The sequence below is a fragment of the Ambystoma mexicanum genome, chromosome 12 (assembly GCF_040938575.1).
Source record: "Ambystoma mexicanum isolate Mex_15411 chromosome 12, UKY_AmexF1_1, whole genome shotgun sequence".
NCBI lineage: Eukaryota > Metazoa > Chordata > Amphibia > Caudata > Ambystomatidae > Ambystoma > Ambystoma mexicanum.
In genome coordinates, this window is record NC_090936.1 from 963,378,448 (window position 1) to 963,402,463 (window position 24,016).

Consider the following 24,016-nt stretch of genomic DNA (forward strand, 5'->3'; position numbering starts at 1 on the left):
CACTGCAAAGATCTCATCCGCAGACGAGCCTCTGGCACCAGAAGAATGCAGGATGCCATGAGGCCGAGCAACCTCAAGAACTTGGACGCCAGGAGCGTCTGGGTAAATCGAAACTTGTGCACCATCTGCTGAATGTGAAGAGCCCTCATCTGGGGAGGAAAACACAGCCCCAGGGATGTGTCGAGCACTGCTCCGATGTACTGGAGCCGCTGTGTTGGCGTCAAATGGGACTTCTTTAAATTGAGGGAGAAGCCCAGCTTGTGAAGAGAGTGGCAGGTGACGGACAGATGATCCAGGACTTGCTCGGGAGAGCTCCCCCTGATCAACCAATCGTCCAGGTAGGGGTAGACGTGAATCCCCCCTTTCCTGAGATGCGCTGCCACCATCACCATGAGCTTGGTGAAAACCCTCGGGCGGAGGTCAATCCGAACGGCAGGACCCGAAACTCAAAGTGTGAGTGCCAACCGCGAACCTCAGGTACTTCTTGTGCTTGGGATGGAACGGCACATGGAAGTAAGTGTCCTTGAGGTCGAGAGACACCAACCAATCCTGAAGTTGAAGGGCCTGGAGGACCTGAGAGAGAGTAACCATCTTGAACTTGTCCTTGTCCTTCCGTAGGAGTTTGTTCAAACCGCGCAAGTCCATGATGGGTCTCAATCCCCCGTCTTTCTCCGAAATCAAAAAATAAGGGGAATACCATACCTTGTTCCGCTCCGCTACTGGCACCAGTTCTATGGCGCCTTTCTCCAGCAGGGCTTGAATTTCCTGCGCAAGGAGCGGATCCGGACTCTTCAAAGAGAAGTTCCCAGGTGGATTGTCATGAAGCCTCTGCCGAATGTGAAGAATATATCCGTGGGTTATGATCTCCAGAACGCACACATCTGAAGTAATGGCACGCCACTCTACAAGATGCTGTGCCAGCCTTCCACCCAACCGGCGAACCATGGGATATGGCCTCATGACTGAGTGGTAGCGGCTGCGGCGTTGCCTGAGGAAAAGAGGCAACTGCCCGAGAGGCCTTGGCACCTCGAGTACCTTGTTTTCCACCTCTGGCACTCCTACGGTGGCCCCTTTGACTGGCAGCTCCTCTCGTTTTACCAAATAGTAAGTAATAACGAAAGGAACCTCCCCTCCATTGCTGTCTCCTAGGACGAAAAGGCGGAGGTTGTCGAACTACAGCGCCCAACGACTTCGCTGCAGCTTTGGAGGTCTGCAACCTCTCAAGGCTCTCGTCAGCCTTGCTGCCAAAAAGATGCTCCCCGTCAAAGGGCATGTTGAGTAGCCGGGCCTGCACATAAGGAGCAAACCCCGACTTCCGCAACCACGCAAACCTGCGTATTACGGTGCTTGCCGCTATGGACCGGCTGACGCAATCTGCCATGTTCAAACACGACTAAACGGCCTCACACATGGCATCCTTGCCATCCTGGACCATAGCAAGGAAACCATCCCGTTCGTCCCCTTCGGGAATATGTTCAGCCGCTAAGGAAACACAGTTCCACTGAGTGTGCGTGAAACGAGACAAGGCACATACAGAGTTGGCCGTCTGAAGTGCTATACCCCCTGAAGAAAACACTTTCTTCGTCCAACCGTCAAAACACTTGTCTTCCCTATCAGGAGGGATTGAAGGATACGACGCCTGCTTTCCAGGGGCCGTAGCCGCCTGCACCACCAAACTCTCCGGAGTGGGGTGCTTGGACAAGTAGCAGGGGTCGCTACTGGCTGGGCGGTATTTTTGCAGCAAAGACTTGCCCACTGCCGGGAGATTCTCCGGAGCAGTCCAAGCCGCTGCCACCCTCCTCTGTAGAGCCATATGGAACGGCAGTACCGGGTTGGTTGGTGGACCTTGGTCGAGGATATCCGTAAGGTCATCCTGAAGAAAATCCCCTGGGGGAGCAGACCACCCCAAGTACTCGGTGACCCTAGACATAAGGCGCCGGTATGAGGAATCGGCATGAGTGCCACAGGCGTCGACGTCTTCCTCGAAGACACCACAGGTGCACACGGTCTCGAGCGCTTCGAGGACCGGGACCTGGAACGGGCATGACGAGAACGATTCCCCATGTCCGAGCGGGACCTTTCCCGTGAATCGTGACGACCATCCGAGCCCGAAGGCGTACGAGCGGTGTCTCTCGACTGATCACGACCGACCCCACTCGGAAGCGCGGACGGACCAGTGCCCTGCGATTCGAGAATCGCGAACATTTTCTTCCCGAAGGAAGCCCATTCCTCCGGCGTCACATGCTTGGTGGGATAAGCGACCCGCCGACGGGCGGAGTCCTCGGATTAGGACGGGGAAGGCGACCGATGATGGCGCTTCCGCGAGTGCCTAGAAGAGGCAGAGCATTGGCGGGACAGACTCCAGGACCGAGACCCACTGGACTTCCGACGACGATGCGGAGAGTCGGCCCTCGAATCGTCCATCGAAAGCCCTGCAGACCTCGACTTCCGTGGCTTGGACACCTTACTTACCGACAGCTTCTTCTTGTGCTCCCGCAAGGCTTTGGACGTAAGCGACTGGCAGTCGACACAATCATCCGTGTCATGGGCCTCCCCGAGGCACCAGAGGCCGGCGTTGTGCGAGTCCGTCACCGACATCTTGGACCCGCAGTCCCCGCACTTCTTAAAGCACGGACGCGGGGTGGAAGACGAGGTAGATATCACGAAGGATATACTTTTCACAATACGAACAGGTTCGAAGAACCGAGAAAGAACAGAAACTCCAAAGAGTCGAGGCGCGCCGAGATCTCCGAGGCGAACACGTTCGCGGGAAAAAACGGAACTGAGGCTACGGGCGTCGTGTGTCCTACTCATAACATGCAGTGACGTCGGCCGTCGGAGGAGGTCCTCGAGGGCGGCGTATCGACGTCATCGACGCAGAAAGATTATCCGAAGCAGCATAACTGTGGTGATTACTGTCATAGATATGGAATACATCGGAGGGCCCAATCCCCTCGAACAAAGGTTTCTGAAGTTTAGAGACGACAGGGAGGTGAAAGTCCTGCATATCTAAAGATACAAGCTGATCGTGCAGCTCCAAAGCTTACAGGTTGTTTGGCAAGGTATCAATCTTGAAGTGTTCCTTTTGAAGGGCTTATTGAGGTGTCTCAGATCGAAGATGGCTTTGAGCCCTCCATCATTCTTCAGAAATAGGAAGTAGCGGGAATACTAGCCTGCACCTGACTTCCTTTGGTGAAGAAGCTCCCCAACTCCCTTTAGCAAAGGTTGAGATTTTGCCTGTAACAAAAGTGGTTACAGAGGAAGCATAGGAAATATAGGGGGATTTTGGGAGGGCTTTGACAGAAAGGGCATATGGTAACCTTGGTCCAAGATCTGAAGAACCCAGCTGTCTGAGGGCATTTGCAGCCATGCCCCTTTGAAGAGTCGAATACAGCCATGAAAGGTGACTTCTGCAGCATTGGAGGAAAACCGAAGTGCTTTTAGAGCCACTGGGCCCGAAGGATGTGAGGCAAAACAAAGAGGAGATGGCTGGAAGGTTTAGAATTAATCTTAAACCTCTGGCAATTGTTCTGGGCAACGCTGCAGACCACTGTTCAAGCCATTACAGAAAGGGGAAAGACCATCTGTAAATCAGGCGTGGTCCCATCCCCAAGGTTTTGATGTACCCTTCTCTCTCTGTGGAGGAGAGGGTAAGACTGTTGCTGCTGCAGTGGCTGCTGTTAAAACCAAGGCAGGAATAAACAAGGCACATATCTTCCATTGAATGAAGAAGAAGGTGCGGTTGCAGATAGATCAAACGGTTTCACTGCCTGATGAACTTCTGGAAGCTCTCATCTGCCTTGGTCTAAAAGCCCAGACTGCACATCTTAGGTGAAAATGGCAGTCCTGACCCAAGATGTGTACCTTATAGCAGGTAAGCATTCAACACCAGGAGGGTACCCCACCTGTGGAATATATGACAAGCCTGAATCCAAGACCGATCATAAAATAAAAACCAAATGCCATATCATATCATAAAATAAAAGCCACCACAATCCTACAACCACAGCGACGCACACACTGTTGTGGGTCACAGCACACTGACCTACCACTGAGACAAAGAAAAACACAGAACTAAGGACAAATCTGCAACGCCTTGGACAAAGCAAGCCACTGCAAACCTAAAATTACAGGGAGGCATTTGTCATTACATTTAAACCCACACCAATCCACCCAGCCAAAAACCATTATACACCATGACTCACCTAGTAAACAGAACCTACAACTTCAAAGAACTGCATAAGCAGGAAAACTACGTAAAAGCACAACCAAACTCACTGTACAACACAGAGCCCATTGCATTAGAATCACTCACCAGAATTTGTAACACCTCAAAATTCCCACCAAACACCACTAAGAAGAATATAGTTAATTCTCCATGTATAATCCTACGATAACGAAAACAAACAACCCGCAATTAAGGACCCAATAAATCCTAGAGTGGATCCCCACCAGACTACCAACCAGCACACAACACTCAGAACTCTGCAGCTCCAAAAACATTTTCAGAAAACCTCAACAAGAATCAGAGACAAGCTAGAATCCCTAATCAGCCACACCCCTTACATTACCAGAGACTGGAAAAAAGACCACACGGACAACCAAACAACGGACTTCTACGAATTAGAACAAAGAAACCCATCGCTCAACTTAATCGAACTCTTCAACGAAGGGAGAGAGTCCCCAACAACACAACCAGCAAATAACAACCTCGTCCAAGAGAGAACCATAATTCCGGGAGGTACCACCCCAACCGAGAGGCGAGAAACTGTACGCAACAAAGAACAAGATAAAACGCATAAGCTACAGTGCAGTCTTCTCAACGTGCGATCCATGGCTAAGCACAAACCGAAATTGATGAAGTCTTAAGCGAAGGCGGCACCGACGTGATCTATCTCAAAGAAACATGGTTATCGGACAACTACAAAACAATCGGCCACAAAGCCGTAAGTGACAAGTTTAAACTAATACACTCTAACAGAGTAAACCAAAGAGGGGGAATCACACTAGCACACAAAAACCACATCTGCTCCACTCTGTTCTCCTCAGCCGACATAGAAGATTGCGATTTACTACTAATCAACATCAAGCTCAATGACCAATCCAAGCCACTGTTCCTCCTGATCTACAGACCACCATTTTACAACCCAAACGGCACCACAAATCTCACCGACACCATTACCAACCTCTCCACTTATGACAATATAGTCGTCTTGGGGGACTTCAACCTCTGGTTCGAAAGAGAAAATTAAACCGCAAACTCCCTCAGTACCCTAAGAGAAACCTTTCATTTCAAACAAATAGTATATGATCCCACCCACAGTGCTGGACAAACCTTAGATGCAATCTTCTGCGGAGATGGACTCTCAACCGCCGCCCCACCGACACCAATCATATGAAGCGATCACCCTATGATCACATTCAGCGTCAAAATCCCAAGCCTCATGATGGCAACAAACTAAAACTCCCAGCGACAAACAAAAGAAACTGGAAGAGTCTTAACCTGGAAACGATAACAGATCTACTGCAATCAACCAAATCAAACACCTCACAGCTAAATAGAATAACACTGGACTCAGCAGAAGAAAAAATTGACACCTGGATCACAGACATCCTAGACCAACTCACCTGCAGAATTCTTCAAACCCCACCCCAAAGAAAATTGCAGCAAGATGGTTCACAGAAAAACTGGAGGAACACACAAAAACAAACCACAAACTGAAAATAACAATGGAGAAAACACTACAACCAAATGAACAAAAATACATTGACAACAAATCCGAATTTACAAATCAGCAGTCCTGAAAGAATCCAATCAACAACAAACCCACAAAAAGAACTGTTCAAAATCATCAAGGAAATTAAAAGGCCAACCTAATGCAACAAATTTGTCAGACTATCACAATCCCTATGTGACAACATCTGAGAGCAAAAATAGAAGCAATACAACGAACCATCGCTGTAAACCGCCCAACAAAAACACCCCTCAGATCCACCAGAAACCAGCAAAACAACAGTCAATCGATTCAATCCTATAAGCGAAGAAACTTTTTAAAGAAAGACATCAACCTTGCCGGATCCTCAGTGACCCATGCCCACAGGACATCTTCAAAAAATTCCTCAACCACAGAACGCCAACCTCATAATTTTGACTAATAATTAATCTATCCTTAAACACAGGAATAGCACCTACAACTTTTAAAATAAGCATAAATCAAGCCCCTCCTTAAAAAAACGATAGAGCTATATCGAATCTACCTTACCCAGCCAAAATCCTTGAGAACCAAATCTACAAAAACTACTCAACCATGTAGAAAGCAACAGAATACTCAACCAATCCCAAGTCAATTTCAGATCCATGAGAAGCACTGAATCAGCACTTCTCTCCATATCGGACAACCTAAAAATAAACACAGACAACAGCACCTAATCGGCCCCTCGTACTACTAGACATATCAGCCGCCTTTGATACACTCAAACGCACAACAAAAATAAAGAGTAGGGGAATGGGGTATAAAAAAACTCTGTGCTAGAATGGCTGAAATCCTTCCTCACCAAACAAACAGAAAGAACACACTTGCCACCATTTACACCTAACACTAAAAACATCACCTACGGCGTTCCCCCTAATGAGTCATTCAAACCCATGGACTGACCGCCTACAACTATGCAGACAACACCCAAATCATCTTCAAGATAGCATCTGTCAAAGACCCAAACACCACCCTTAAAAAATGCCTCACCAACATATACACCTGGATGACAAACAACAACCTCAAGCTAAATCTGACCAGAACAGAAATAATGATGTCCCCACAAGAAGACAATGTAACACAAACATACCAGAGCTGGCCACCATGCATGGCAAACCACCCGGAGACAATGTCAGTGCTAAACAAAACTGTGAATCCTCCAAAGGACAACAGACTCTCCCTAAACCATAAGTCATTGCAATAGCAAATAAATGCTTCTACCTCCTGTGACTAATAAGGTGGATACTCCCCTACCTCAACTTCTCACATAGCACCCTCACAATCATCTCCTTGGTACTATCAAGACTACACTATGCAAACAGTCTCCTCCTTGGAATGCTGTTAGGCAGAATCCTGTGCAGTTCCCTTGGGGAACACTGCAAAAAGATTAAGACTACAGGAGTAAGCAGTAAACCCAATTGGTAGCAGTCTGCACCACCCAGATTTACCTGGTAGCTGTGGCTGAGCAGTCAGACCTCTCTCAAGAAGAGTAGGGCAGTATGTAGAGTATACACAATTGGGCCAAAACACAGTAGAGCAAACAAACACTGACCAGAGCTTTGTATAAAAAGTATATAATTATTTATTTAAAACACACCTTAAGGCATATACTAGCACTCTCAATCAAAAGCAAGATAAAACACTGTCAGGTAAAGTATACACACCTCCCTTAATAGCTATCAGACAAGTCAGGGTTAAAACACTACTATTTGTTGAACAGATGTGAGCGCTTAACCAAGATTGCACTCTGATAATGTAGTTAAAGGGAGAGAAAAAGGCAGAGCATAGAAATAAAACAGTTCCCAACACTTTTAAGAGTTCAGAGCAAGGGGAGAAAGGCAGGTTATACTGTAGAGCCAAAGTTCATAGGTCAGGCCCACTTTAGATGGAGCCAAGCGAAATGTGCCCAGGATCACACGGTTTAAAGTGCACTAAAAGTCTTTGCAGAGTGGTCAAAAGAGGTTGGGGTGATTCAAAGGATATAGTTAGAAGGCCTGGAGCCAACCCAGTTTAGAAGCCAAGGATTTAAGGGTCACCTTTAGCAATCTGTAGAAGGGGAGGCCAGGCAGGACACAGTACCTTAAAGAGAAAGGAAGCTCCAGAGGGGGCAGTTGTTCCTGGCAGTGGTTGAAGTTCATGGTTCCGACCAGGGGAAGAGAAGATCTCGTCGAGGAGGAAACGTGGAGTTGTTGCACTGCACAGGGATGAAACCAGCCACGGAGTTCCCGATTAAAAGGTGTGGTTCTTTTATTCGTGGTCAGAAGATCTTCTCATGTCGTTGGGAAAGTGGTGAGTTTGTTGCAGAAGGGCTCCACCGGTGGTGTCGTCGTTGCAGACGGCTCAGCTTCTTCCCTCTTTGGATTCTTAGGTCCTGTGGCGACTTCTGAAGTTCCAGTCCCAAAGGCCCTGCTTTTATGCAGCAAAACACCCATTCATCAGCCTAGCTTTCAATCACACATGCTAAGTGGTGAGCCAGGCGGCTCACCACTGGGCCAATCAGAGTAGAGTGCGGATTGGGTTGCTAAGGCAACGCAGTCCAGGGTGCCAATTCCCCCCTCCACCCCTCCTGTGGAACCCAGACAGAGTGGCACCATTTGGAGGGCTTCTGTGGAGAAGCCCGCCAAAAAGTGGAACAAAGGGCTCAACCTTGGTCAGAGTTACAGAGACGGACACAAACGCCATTTTAGAATCGAGTTCTGGCCCAACCGGTGATTTAACATTAAATAAATAAACCGGCGGTATCTTTAACATTGCACCAAAAAGTGGTGTGTTTAAAATCAATGGGAAAATCCCATAGAGAATATTCTGGGGGAATATTTCACGTGGTAACCACTGCCACCAGCCAGAAACTCGACAAGGGGGGGACTGGACAGTGCCCCTTGAAAACAGACCCAGGGGCAATATAATTACCCCTTACCAGTACTTCCACAATATGATGGTTTGTACTGGTTCTGTTCACAATTTTGGACTAGTAAAGCCAATGGTGACTTTATATGCCCTGGGAGACAGTAGTCAGTCCCAGGGTATGGAGTCTATGTTTGGGGGTCACTGTGACACCCCTGTGTTACTGCACTGAGAGTGCTGTGTAACACACATACCAAAAAAACAGACGATACCCTATGGAGTAAAAAGAAACCCCATAGCCCATAAGCACATAACAAGTCAAAGACATACCTCAAATCATGTCTAAGAGTGGGAGTAAAAGAGTCTCACTCTTAGCAGGAGAAAAAAAAAATAAACCCCAGAAATCCAGCAAAGCTGCTGGGGTACTCGCTATGCTTGGGAAATTAGCCTTATAAGAGAAATGCCAGAATGCCTCACAAAAACTACAAGGCATCCAAAGTACTGCAGCAAGACTACTCCTGAGACTAAAAAGAAGAGCGCACATCCCACCAGCACTGAGAAGTCTGCACTGGCTACCAGCAAAAAAGCACATCAACTTTAAAGCCCTCTGCATTGGCCAAAAATCACTACATTGAATTTCCCCAAGCTAAAATCAACCATTACCAAATAGGAAGAATAGAACCAAAAGAAACATTACCAACCAAATAGAAACAAAATACTACGAGAAAAGAAAATTCAGAGGAACTGCATTCTCCTATTTGATAACCAAACTATGGAACTCAGTACCGAAGGAAAAAAGAACGACATAAGATCACCTAACCTTCAGAAAATGACTGAAAACCTGGCTATTCAACTCACTGACGCGCATAAAAACATGCAACCCCAAAAACCATAATCTGGTATCAAAGCAAACAGACAATGTGGATTAAAGAACCAACAATAAAACCATCAAACACCCAAATCCAAACAGAAACCAACTAACCACACCCTCCTCTTTTCCACACCTGCATTCCTCTCACGTACTACACATGTCCCAAAAAGTGCAAGTAAAACTACACACCAAAAAACTCGCAAACCACACACCCACTGCCAACCACGCCACAAATCCAAATACTTGCAAACAACCCAGACACTGGACGCTAGCCCTCCAGACACAACAAGCCCAGCACACACAACAAAGCACATGAAGAAAGCTCACACACACACACAGACGCCAGGTGTTGCTGGTCCTGCAAGCGGAAGAGCACAACCTCTCTTCTATACCTCTTCCCCCAATTAACTAACCCCATCCACTTTTCTTACAGAGTCATGCAAATGACAGGAGTGCATGGTATAAATCATCGTAACATAACCTTAAAACTGCACAACCTGTGCACATAGCATGAACGATACAGCCTGTTGAGTCCAAACACACTTCCAAGATATACTGTGCTATACCTTTGCCATCCTGTTCCAGCTGTCTGAAAGATGCCTGCATACCCACAGGAAAATAGTTGCCAGCTATTTCAGCTGCCTTGCCTCCCACAAATCATGGCAGTAATAAGCATGGGTTCAAGGAGGCAGTACAAGCTCTATGAGCCAGCTGTCAGATGCAAACACTCCCCATACTGAGGCATCAAGCTTCTTTGATTCCCCAAATGGACAAATAGTATGGAAAGTGATGGCAGATTGTACAACTAGGGTTTCTGAGGAAGGAGGGTGTGAGTGTGTAGGAGTAAGACACATGGATGGTATGGTGACTGGCGTCACTGTACGGCTGTTCGCGGGTCTCTGAGGAGCTTGAGCGGCTTCTCTGGTTCACTGTGATCTTTCCCGGTCTTCCTCACATCTCCTCTGCAGTGATTTCCTTGCATTCCAGCAGCCTTTGTCACCGGTGATTAAGTTCCCCCTCCTCCAGTCGGCCTTCTGTGTTGCGGGCCTTCTCCGAGTGCGTCTCTCCCTCAGACACCGTCTTATACTTCCCAACATACTTTGACCAAAAAGATGTAGGTTTTTCAAGTTTCAAAAACAGTAATTTGCATTCAATGACATCATTGGAAAATACACTGTTGGCACCACTGAAGCATTCTAAAATACACAACCCATCAAACAGAACAACATGGAAAGATGTTAAAATGTTAAAAATGTATAATAATGAATGGTAAGTTAACACCAAATTCAATTAAACGGAAGGTAATCACACAGAACTGGTAGGCAACGTTTGCCACTAATCTGTAGCAGCAGCCTGGGCAAAACATATGTATTCCTGCAGTGGAAGCTGAACACTGAATGACATGGAGCCTGATATCCCCCCTCAGTCTGAAAGGCAGATGCTGTGTTACGCTCTGCCACTTGCCTTCACTGGTGGTTCACCTAAGGGTTGTACTGGCAAGAGTGCAGGACAGAGTCGTGTAGCTGCCAGTGGATTGGTCTGAGCCCATTCAAAATAATCACCTACAAGCCCACTATACAGACAGACTAATTCATGTGTTGCATGCTTTTTCCTGCACCCTGCCTTAGACTCCCATAAATTACCTGCTACTGTAAAAAGCAGTAGGATCTGTCACCCACATCTGTAGGCGGTAGGACTGCCTAAAAAGCAGTAGCCTACTGCCTAAATCTGTAGGGTTGGCAAGTATGCAGTCTGCCTCTCTGCTTTGCTGTCCTGCATGTACCTGGGCACTTTCCTGGCTCATGCCGAGTAGACAACAAAGACGCCATCCTTCTCGCCTCTCGCTGCCTTTGAATGACAGCTGACTAATATGATCACTCGAAAGGCTAGATAGAGTGTATGCCCTCATTGTTGTTAGTTATCTTCATTACTCACAGCCTCTGCCTCGTCCCAGTAGTTCTTGCCTGAGACATACTGCAACACGCCCAGAGTTTTGGACACATCTTTGCAGATGAATGGAGATTGATCTGGCTTTGGGCTGATCTTTGGGCTATCATCCGCTTACCAATAGGCAGACGGAACGTCTTAACCAATCACTGGATCCATGCCTAGAGTGTTTTTCCTCTACTGCCCATAACAATTAGGAAAGCAAGTTGAACCTTGCAGAGTTCTGCCTCACCGCTATCAAATCCTGGATGTCTTCCCACTTTCTTACCCTTAACACTGACAAAACTGAAGTCTTATTCTTTCCTGCTAATACCCTTCTTGCCCACTCTCCTCCGCCCTCCATTCTCTTTCCCCCCTCCCAGCTCCCCATCTCCCCCTTTGCCTGCAATCTCGGTCTCCACTTCGACTCTGACCTCTCCTTTACTCACCACATCTCTCTTACATCCCGCGCCTGTCGCTTCCATCTTTACAACATTTGCAAAATCCGCCCCTTCCTTACCTTTCACACCACTAAACTCCTAATATCCTCCCTAATCTTCTCAAGTCTTTTCTACTGCTCAGCTCTCCTCTTCGGCCTCCCTTCCTCACGTCTAGCCCCCCTTAAATCCATCTACCATTCTTCCATCCGCTCTCTCTGTCTTCTCTCTCTTCACGATTCTATCTCTTCTTCTCTCACCTCGCTGAGCTGGCTCTCCTTTCATTCCCAAATCAAATTCAACTTCTTCTGTCTTGTCTTCAAATCTCTCTATGACCTTGCCCCAACCTACCTTTTCTCTCTCCTCTATTTCTACTCTCCCTCTCACCCACTCCTTTCTGCTGATCACTTCCTACTGGCTGTTCCACCCCCACCTTGTCTACCATGCCGTTTCCGTTCCTTCCAGCTGCTTGCTCCACTTCACTGGAACTGTCTCCCTCTCTCTATCCACTCCATCACCTCATACTCCACTTTCTGCACTTCTCTAAAATCCCACTTACTCCAATCTCCTACCTGACAGTTTCAATTTCTAACCTGACCTTTTCCGTTCCTTCCAGTTCCTTGCTCCATCCCACTGGTACTATCTTCCCCTCTCTATCTGCTCCATATCATCATACTCCTCTCTCTGCACTTCTCTAAAATCCCACTTACTCCAATCACCAACCTGACAGTCCTCTACTGCTTTCTGGCAACTGCCCTGTCCTACACATGTTTATTCTGACGGTCTCATGGCAAATTGTTCCACATATTGTTCTCTGTTACTTGATTCATTATTTGTATTAACTTGCTTGTAATGTATTTCCTGTTTCATTTAAAGCACTTTGGCTTAAAGCGCTATATAAAATCCAATAAATACAAAAGTCTGCATTCCAGCATTAAGATGGGTCCTTTTTTTGTTTGTACGGAAACAATACTAAGGCCCTTCCAATCTCTGTTATTGTGGACCTTCTTGTTCCTGCACTCAAGTCATGTTTCCAAGTGATCGGGGAATACCAGCTATTGGCAGCTCAAAATGTAATTGAGGTGCAAAAGACAATCAAACATTATGTGGATCACAAGCGGCTTGAAAAACCAAATTACGATGTGGGAGAGAAGGTCTGGATCACAGCTAAGTATTGACATCTGTGACTCATCTTAAGAAAGAATGTTTGCACTTTATGTTGGACTAGGAAGGGTATGGCCATTATGACCGGACCTGGAAGGCTGCTGTTCATGTGCATCTAACTAAACCGGGCGCTCCCTGCCTTGGCAGGAGATAAAATGTCATGGCTAGGCTTAGCCTCAGCCTGCTTCACCGCTGGTGACGGCGTTGGTTCGCCAGAATGACTTGCACCCATCCCAAGATGGCGAATGGACTCGTACAGACACTCATTTCAAGATGGCATTCGGACGTTCTCAACATAACGTTTCCGGTTCTGGGGCACGATTGCCACTCCGCCGCACCATAGTCCTCATCAGGAAGCCTGTGGAGCCCTTTGGTGGGCCTAAATGCGCATGTTGCTAGGAATTGTGCTCATTGTCTGTTTCTAGCCATTTTCCCTTTCCTGTCTGCAGTTTTGCATTGCTCTGGCTGCTGACATCTCCTAATAGTTTCTTCATGTCATCGCTGCCTGCGGAGTGGAAGACGTTCATCCCAAAGTGTCATGCAGAGATTTCCCTATTCCCAGGGAGTTTGCCAGGATATCATGTTTACTGTCTTAGGGAGCCAACGCTAATCCATCTCAAGAAATAGATATTTAAACAAACATGCCATTTTAAAGCCAGTTATACATTTCTGAATCACAATTTAAACCATTTATGCATGTATCCATAATACAAATCCATCTCGCTTCTTTTTGACGTAGGAGGATTTCCTTATTTCCTCCTCTCGGTAACTGTTTTATGCTTTCTAGTCCAAAAATGTGAAGATTCTCAATGTTAAAGTTTGGGTGTTCTGTGCACACATGTACAGCTAGGGCATATCTCAGATCATTGTTTCGAATCGCCCTGAAATGTTCAAAGATTCTATTTTTGAGGGCCCGGATTGTGCTTCCAATGTAGATCTTACTATATGTGCATCTGATCCCGTAAATCACATGTTTGGTGTTACAGTTTATTAGTTGTCTGATTTCCTTATTTTTGCCATTTGGGAGCAAAATATCCTTCATTCCATTCATCATAAATGAGCAAAGTTTACAGCTTCCATATTTGAAATTTCCCATTACTGGATTTAGTTTAAGCATTCCACTCAGGTGTGGTCTTGAGATGGGTTTTAAAAATCTTGGACTAATCTCGTTACCTATAGTTGGTGCTCGTTGATAACAGATACTTTGAGAGTCTTACAAATGTTTTGGAGAACAATGCAGCTATTTTTAAGGCTCAAGAAACAAAACGTCGGGAGGGCATAGGTGTGGTGTGGGGCGGCGGGGAGGGAAAAATAGCTAGAGAGCAAGAGAGTGAGTGAGACAAAAGCAACTGCGCACACCTAAATGCCACACTGACGGATTCAGGGCTACCTATCACTTTCGAATGGAGCCTGACATGTGACAGGTCTGTGACACCACTGATTGCACGCATTGAAATACATTACATTAATAATTAACAAGCATTGGCAATGGCAACAGTTTGGGCTTTTGTGTAGGCATGGGAATGGTACTTGCCATGCACTGCCCTAGTTGTATTAACTGGGCATTGACGGTAGCTGCTAGCTATTTTTCCCTCCATTCGCCCCACACCCCACCTATCCCCTCCCGACCTTTCGTTTCTTGAGCCTTAAAAATAGCTGCATTGTTCTCCAATTCTGGAGAAACAGAAAGTGATTATTAATGTAATCTAAAATGGAGTGCCTTGCCATCCAAGAGCTGTGCCTTGCATCTGCCTAATACGTATAGACAAGCCAAAACTGTTGCCTTTGCCAGTGCTGGTTTTTAAGCGGACTTCTGTGAAAGACACACATAGTGGTAATACATTGAATGGCTGAAGGCAGACCTGGTTAAGGCATTTTTTATTGCAGCAGCAGCAGGTTTAGAACTCCAATTAAGTCGTTAACTCTCAGAAGACTGCTCTGGAAACACACTGGCAGACACTTTCAGTGTTAACTTTGATGGTAAGGATTACTTAAATGGAGCTCAAAGAGTTCCCATGGGTGGGGAGGAGCAGGAACTAGGTGAGAATTGCCATACGGATTAGCATGGCCATGGGCAGAAAAGGGTAGGCAAATACAACACCTACAAGCTGTGTGTACCTCCCCCCACATAAGCCATTTCTCCCTAGCTGTAGTCTAATGCAATATTTTCGGCTTATAGGTATCCCCAACTAAGAATAAACCATTATCATCTGAATCTGATGTGATGTATTTTACATTATTATATTAACTTCCAGAAAAAAAATGTTCAAGACGGATTTGGACAACTGGTATGAAATGTAATATTAAAAAAGCATAGGTCGTCCTTTGCAACTAAACTAAACTTTACCATGTTCAAAGTGTTCTCGCAAAGAAACCTCTAGTTTATGAAGAAATTCATCTTAATAAAATGGGTAATGTTAACAGATATTATTAAAGTGCTTCCAAGAGTAGACATATACAGACGTATTCTGGGGGGGAATAAATGCCATTATATCTCCCCAGTTATAATTGTGGGGGGGATTTGTCCCTCCTTTCCCTCCCATGTCCTACGACCATGACCTTATGTTTATCTGTTAGTAAGAATTCCCTGGAGTTGTTTTCTGCTTTGCGCACTGCTTCACACACGTTCCTTGGACTGTATCCTCTTTGTTGAAATTTTGCTACGGTTTTGTCTAAACGTTCTTTATATGTTTCAGTAATACAGATTTGTTTCAATCTCAAAATGTTGCCGTAAGGTATGTTATTGATGACGTGTTTTGGATGATTGGATGAGGCACAAAGAAGACTATTTCCTACAAATTGCTTTGAATAAAGTGCTGTCTGTATTTGAGAATCCTCCACATATAGTTTGAGGTCTAAAAACTCAATTTTGATTGCACTCTCTTTTTTCATGAACGAGAGATTGTACTCATTAGGTGTTTAGGTATTCCATGTATGCTCTGAGTTTTGAGGTTTCTCCTTCCGATATAATCAAAATATTATCGATAAATCTTCCCCAGAATGTTATATTGGTTGTAAAAGCAACATGACTCCAAGCATATTTAACTTCAAAGTAGCCCATGATAGGTTTGCGTACGCAAATTTCAACCCCATAGCAGTACCCTTAAGTTGCCTGCAAATGTCCTTGTCGAATCAGAAAATGTTATTGTTTAGTGAAAAATGAAGCAAGTTCTCCAAGAGCCAACACCAAGGGATACAGGTAAGACTGGCTATTGACGGAAGCCATATCCTGAAGTTTGCAAAACTTACAGGGTTTAATTGGTATGAGAACAGAGGGTTGAAATGACGCTCTCACTTTCGCCCCTCGAACACAGAGAACATTTGTTGACTGGGAGAATCCCAGGCAAATAGATCTCCATTTTGTATAAAATTATATCTGCCTTTTCATCAAAGACCCTGTTGAAATTAAAGGAAAGATAGGAAGGAGATGCAGGAGAAGGCGCTACAGAATTCTCAGGAGGAGACCACTTCAAACATACAATTTAATCACCTTCATAGCGTGTAATATGCTAAAGAGACTGGCGACAATTTTAGGCGGTGAATGGTGATAATCTAAGTCATAGGTGTACAACCAACACAGTTAAGATTCTACCACAAGATTTGGGGATGTAAACAGATACATGGTTTTGGTAACAAGAATTAATGGAATTAAAGATTGTGGGATCGTCGGTGGTACCAGACCCAAAAGTAATTATACTAGGCACTTTGTCAGAAACCAGACATAGTTGTGAGACGATACACTAAGCTTCTCCAAGCTGTAGATTTCATAATTGACCAGAGTGACTTTGCAGTTCACAGGCGGGAGCAACACAAACCCACAGCTACCATTTTGGAAAATGGGCATGGACAGAATAAGGCTTCTGGACTGTTAGGGAGAATTCTGAGAAATGTGCTAATTCCTCTCTACCTTAGAGACACCCAGCAACTTTGCTGGATTTTGAAGGCTTGAATTTTTAACCTGGAGAGAGTGAGACCCTTTTTCCCACTCTCTCATGTATTTTTGTTATGGAGTCTGACAAACTCCATAGGCATCATCTTTTACATTGTACCACACAGCACCTTCAGTGCAGTGGCACAGGGAAGTCTTTCAGATTTCCCAAAGGTTTAAATACCTTCTCTTGGATAAACTACTTTTTCCAAGAGCAGCGAAGTGAAATTGACTTAACTTACATTTGTAACTTTCTAGATCCACCACACACTATCTTGTAATAGGGTGCTGGAGGGGTTACTTAGTATCCCCTTTGTCTAGCTTCTCATGTAAAATGTGTAAGTTTCCCTTTCCTCAATGAATGTCTGGTGGCAGTGGTTTGATTTTAACTACTGTGGTGTGCTTTTACAGCGGACTGCGTTCGCAGCTGCAGTAAAGCACCCAAGGGTGCCATTTTTGTAAAAATGGCCCGGTCTTCTTTTTCCGCCATTTCTTTGTGGAAAGGTGCTTCTTGAAATTTACTCTGCGTGCCAAACCAGGTTTGGTCCCTTTGTCTGTTTTGTCTTTGGAGGGCTTCACAAGTGAAGCCTGTCTCTGGCTCCTGGGTGTCTGGCGGGGGCAGGGATCGAGGGAGGTACACGAAACTCCCTGTGCTTAGTCTCCCAGGAGACAGGAATGCACTCCTAGGTGATTGGCCAGCTGGCTGTCCGGCAAGACGGACTGACAGCTAGGCTGGAATGAATGGGAGAAACCTGCATAAAAAGCAAGGCTTTTTGGCTTAGAAGACAGAGTCGACCACTGGACGAAGGAATCCGAAGATGAACTTGGAAGAGACGCCTGCTGTAACTCCTGGACCGTTGGTTTGCCAGGTGAAGCTCTGATTTCGTCTCGACTAGATAAGCCCTGCAAGGACAACTTCTCCCCTTGAGTTGGTGCGACCAATCAACTATAAAGTAAGCCATCTGGACAACCTCTCGAAGCTAGATGTATTTCCACTGCAGTTGCTGCTGGAACCGAAGAGCTAGGGAGAGGAACACCAGATTGTGTGTGTTGCTTTTAAGTTGGCCAAGAGCTCCAGGAAGATCCTCTGGACTCCCTGGAAGCAGGACTGATCGAGCCTGAGCCACCTCAACAGAGTGCTGAACTCCAGATGCAAGGAACCCCTCTCAATAGCCAAGGGTCTGCGCTGGTGCAATTTGCTGTGATGCGAAGAGCAGAAACCGCGAAGTGCCACTGAATAGAAGTTGGCTCTTTTCTGTCGCTGACCATCCCGTTGCAGTGCAGGAGTTCTCCAGACGTCCTCCCTCTTGTCCCCATGACGGAGGTCCAGGAACACAGGATCTTGAGAGATGCACAGAAACAGAAGCCAGCTGGAACCGTTTTTCTTCTAACCAAAGGTACTGTAGAGTCTAAGAGAACTTACCTCTTGTTGTGTAACCTCACTTGTTCTCAGTTGACATTTGCCTTGTTGCTTCTGTAGAGTTGCTAACAGCTTATCTACCTCACAAGCCTAATCAGCTTGTGGCCCTACTTTGATTTCTTCTTTTCTATAAAAGACTTCTAAAACATTGTGCAAGACTTTTACCTACCTGCAAGAATTGGAAGAGACGCCTGCTGTAACTCCTGGACCGTTGGTTTGCCAGGTGAAGCTCTGCTGCTGTGCTGAAGCTCTGAATTCGTCTCGACTAGATAAGCCCTGCAAGGACAACTTCTCCCCTTGCGTTGGTGGGACCAATCAACTATAAAGTAAGCCTCCAAGCTCAACTAGACTTTTGTCCAACTGATTTTGGCCTGGCCTGGCTGCCTGAATGACGTTTCCTCCCTCTGATTGTGTGTTTTGTCTTCCTTCCAGGAAGGGGTTAACTTGCCTAGCATTGGGGGTTACCAAAAGTACTTACATGATTCAGAATATTTGTGAGATTGCTTGTTTTGTTCTAATAACCTTTTTCTTTGGCATACACCTAAGTATTGCTCTAAATTCAACAGTGATATATAAATGTCCACAGTGTCCTAGCCATTTAAGTCACCTGAAGGTTTAGGAAGCGTCTGTGTGCCATCCCAAATGGGTACTTGCTGATTTAGAGAAACTAATAGTGTGTATTTTGGAGTTTATTTGTGTGTTACTATTATAGTGCCCCTTCTGAAGAAGGCTTACTCAAAATGACTGTTAAATAAATTAATAATTATTTAAACAAGAAACCTTGTGTGTAAGAGTTTATTTGAATACTTGTCACTGTGAATCTCAGTATAACTCCCCTACTGCTCACATTGACCCCTCTTGAGATACGCCTGGCTGCTCAACACGTGTAGTACAGACTTATACCAAAGGTTGGGTTCCTACTGCCAGGTAGTCAGGGTTGTTGTAGTGCACCCAAGGGGTACTGCATACAATCTTGCCCAACATGGACCAAGAGGTTTAAAGAAAAGGGGATGCCTGTTCAAATAAAGGAGGTTCTCTGGACCATAGAATCAGTGCTCTCGTTCTAAAATAATATGTTGAGGGATCTACAACCAGTGACTTTATTGGGGGGCTAACACATCTGACAAGAAAGGGAAGAAAACCACAAGGTTTAACTCTCAGGTAGGGATAAGCAGGTGGAAACAAAAGAACAATTAGTCCACACATTTAGATGTAGGCAACACACTGCACCAAAATACTGAAAGATCTATACATTTAATATGTTACACAAGTTATAGATCTCAAATTAAATAAGTACTTAGAACATGATGCAGAGCATAAAAAAAACATAGTATATTATAAAAACAGTTAAAGGACTCCTCACCCACTGCACAGATATGGGAGAACTATCTCAGAAAGGCACCCAACCTAAATTAACTGGGGCACACAAGCGAACCGCCAAGCAGAGCAGGGTTAAATCGCCTATGGGCCTGCGTAATAAGGTAACCATGTTATATATAGTAGGCTCTAGACAGGTGTCAGGACCCAACAACCTAGGAAAGGGATGTGAAGACAATTCAAGTTACTCACCGTAGCGACTAGAGTACTCATAGTCCAGAGTCACCTTTCCTCCATCCTTATAGGCGTCACCCAACATGGGGACGGTACCAGAACCTTTGGCAGAAAATAATTGAGCTTCCCTTTAAAAATTAGTATAGCGTGTTGGGTCGCAGCCTTGGGCGAGGGAACGCCCCGCGAGGCCCTGCCCTCAGCCCATTACCCCAGTCCCCTTTGAACACATCAGACACTTAGACACCCAGCTATTCTCAGAACATATTCGCCCTTTGGAATACTAGCGGGGGAAGGTGGGTGGGACGCATGGAGGAAAGGGGACTACGAGTACTCTAGTCACTACAGAGAGTAACTTTAACTCCTACGTCTCGTCCCCTTTCCTCCACATTTGTGGGTGATTCCACCGAACAAGACCATAGGGTGGAGCCGTGACAACCTGCCTCATATCTAGGACGAAGCAAAAAGGTTCTTCAGAACCGCCTGATCAAACGCTGCATTGTGTCTGCAGCTGGTCTCTGAAATGCAATGGTATGGCGTTGGTCTGACCGCATGGGCATGAATCCCTGCCGGAACAGGTTTGCCCATGGCTCTGTAAGCCTCCAAAATAGCCTGAAGGATCCAACGGGCAATGGAAGCCTGAGAACTGGGGTAGGAGCCACCAAAAGTCACAAACAATGCCTTACACTTCTTGACAGATTTTGTCAGACAGAGGTAAAACTTGAGGACCATCTTGAGGTCCGAAGAATGCAGTACCCTCTCTGCCTCGGACTACGGGTTCAGGAAAAACACTGGCAGGCAGATCTCTTGATTCAGATGAGATGGAGAGACCACCTTAGGCAAAAAGTTTGGATGAGTGTTCATGATGACCTTGACGTTGTGAAGCGTGGTGAAGGGTTTGCACGAAGACAACGCCTGCAGCTCAGAGGTGAGAGCCACCAGTAAAACTGTCTTCAGTGTCACCAAGCGGATATCCGCAGAGGCCATCGGCTCGAAAGGTTTGGGCTGCAAGAACCACCTTGAGGTCCCAAACTCGGTGCGCACCGGCGGGAAAGGCCTAGACAACCCCTTAACCACCAGGTTGACAGCGGAAAACACATGCTCATGGGAATTCTTGCAAGCCCCAATGGCTGCCAAATAAGTGCAGCAAGTGTCCACCTGAACTCCAGAGCGAGCCAGGCGTGCTGAAAAAGCCAGCAGGTCATCCAGAGGACAGGTGACAGGGTCCAGACCCTTGTCACGAGCGCAGTGGCAGAATATAGTCCATTTACTCTTACACTGGGACCAAGTCGAGGGCCTCCTGGCCTGCTGAATGATGTCCCAGTTGTCATCCAAGAATTGAGCATGTTGAAGCCTCAGCTGGTCAGGAACCAGGCTACCAGCATCAGCTTGGCTGGGTCCGGATGTTCCACTCCCCCATCCTGCTGCGCCAGTAATCCCCTGCTGGAGATTAGAAGGTGGATGGGACCATGGGAGCACAACTGCAGCCGATCTGAAAACCAGGTTCTTGACAGCCAGTGGGGGGCAATCAGGATGAGGCTCCAACCCACCAAAGTCCGAAACTTGCAGAGGGGTGGGCAGGAACGAATAACACCTGCATCTGTGCCAACAGATCTGGTATGCATCTCCCAGAGACCCCCGACCCTGTCTAGCCCATGAGGAAAACTGGGGGCACTTGTAATTCAGAGTGGAGGTGAACAAATCCAGGACTGCAAACCCCTCAACCCTGGGATAGGGGCAACAAGGAGTCGTCATGCAACTCCCACTCGTAGGTGTTCAATCCCATGCTACTCAGCTGGTCTGCTTCTGGATTGCTGTCCCCCAGGCGGTGGACTGCTGAAATCCAAACCCCCTCCGTAAGGGCCTATTCCCAGATTGAAACCGCCTCCATGCAGAGGAGGGGGGGGGGGGAACGGGTGCCACCCTGTTTGTTCAGGTAAAACATTGTAGTAGAATTGTCTGACCAGAACAGACCTGTCCATTGAGGGCCAGGTCCACTGCCCTGAACTTGAGCAGATTGATATACAGGAGGGCTCAGACCTGGTCCATGCTCCATGAATCGCATAGCCCTCCAGAGCAGCCATCGTCGCCAGCAGGGTAGGCTCCGGTCAGGCAAAGGGGGCTCCCACTGAAACATTGCCATCCATCAGCGGAGATCGGGCAGAATAAGCAGTGGTATTGGGATCCTATCCGACTAAGACCCTGTCCCCTGATCCCAATTGGCCGCCAGGTGGAGCTTGAAGCGTCTCATCTTGAGACAAGCATCCTGTACAGTGATCATGCAGGACGCGCAGAAGCTCAGCATATGCTGGAACCACCATGACGAGGTGGTTGGTAGCACCCCTCCTCATGTGGTGTGCTACCAGGGACCCTTAGGGCCTCTTTTGCAATCAATGCCATTTTGGGTAAACTGGGCAGCCCTTGTCTCTACCAGTGCAGCAGTCTCCATCTCCTTTTTATACTATATCTGTATTTACTCTTGCAGACAAGCCATTTTACATGGAGTGCTGCAGTGACAGGTTGTGTCCCATTTTCTTTATCCTGGGTAAACTCTGTTACTTTTCCAAGCATCCTCTTAATAGGTTGGTGGCAGTTGTTTCTTTGTTTACCTGCTTTGTGGATGCAATATTGCATGGTGCCTTTTCAGCAACAAAAAGTACTGAAGAGGACAACATACTCAAAATTGCCTCTTTGTCCGTTTTAAGTCCTGTTCAAGTGGACCTGTCCTTTGTTAGCCGCCCTACCCTTCCATCAGGGGAAGGGTCCTCTTTCTTCAAGCACCTTGGGGCTTCTAGAATTAAGCCTGCAAAGTTTCTCCTCTGTGTAAGCTGGCAGCAAGTGGGGCTGTCTGCCCACAATCCACATTCCTCCAGGGATTTATTTGCTGCAAAGCAGATTCTGCAAGGCTGGCTGTCCACTATTGGACAGCCACCAAGTTTAAATGGTCCAAGCTCCCTTACTAGTGGTATGGGGTCGCACTCAGTCTGACTTCTGGATATAACATGATGAGCTGGACTCAGCAAACGAGTCAACTACTGGAGCTGAACAGATAGCTGAAGAAGACTACGACTGAGTGACGCCAGAGGATTGCTGACAGATCCTGCACTGGCACAGCCAATTCTACAGCTTCACAAACCTTGACCTTCTGTTAGACAGAGAAAACAAATGCTGATAGAACTCACACAGGGAGAGCCAACTCTCCCATTTCGCAAACCTCGACCTTCTGCTCGACAGGTAAGACCTCTGTTAGTTATCTTTCTCCCTTTGACTGGTTGGAAAAACAAATCGGCTGCTCTTCTCGTGATTTATTGCCTTTTTCCGTCATTGAAGCGTGCATCTCTGAAATTTCTCTGCAAGTCACAGATCCGACTGGAGCCCTTAGTGGGCATCCTCAGGGCTCTAGTGTAACACGGAAAAACCACTGTGCTAACATTCACCGGAAGAGGTTCCAGTCAGAGGCTCAAAATCCAACCACTGAGATGCTGAGGGCCTCCTGACCCTGCCCAGGGTCAATGCAAGATGTGCATCAGTCAAGTTGTCCACAAGGGTTTCCTTCATCAATGTGCGACAGAATCTGGGTGTCCTACCAACAGTAGGAGGTCCCCAGAGAAACTGAAGGACAACCGTCCGTCAGGGATCAGAAGTTAACCCATGAACCGACAGCCCTGCACAACGAAGAGGCAAATCTTCAGAACTCTACAATCTAACTGAAGTCCCATAGGTCCCTTACTTGACAACTTCTTTTGCTCTGCATTAACTGCCTTCCTTGTCCCAGAAGCCTTAGATAAGTGGCCTCTCCTAGGCTACTCACCTTTGATTCTGAGGAACCTTTCAGGGACACCAAGACATCCAAAGACACCATGTAGGCTGGGAATGAAGACTAGATATATGGTGCTGGAGGGCCTTATAGGTGTAAGGCCCATGTTCTGATGTGTTTATCATCTACCTCTCCACTTTAGCCTATGCATTGCATTGTTTAATAATTTCTTATTATATTAAAGTAGTGTGTAGCCCATGGTGGGTTATTCAACTGTGAGCTGCATATATGTACATTGATATTTGTACTTACCTTTGAAAATTTAAAGTGTGCCTTAGTGTAGTACTGTAATAAAGTAGTTATTTCGG

The 24,016-nt window shown here is 46.4% G+C and overlaps 1 protein-coding gene across 4 annotated transcripts in view; it reads right to left on the reverse strand.

Moving 5' to 3' along the window:
* Positions 1–24,016, reverse strand: part of LOC138514136 (zinc finger protein 420-like) — a 1,401,466-nt gene that overhangs the window by 748,836 nt on the left and 628,614 nt on the right. The window lies entirely within an intron of this gene.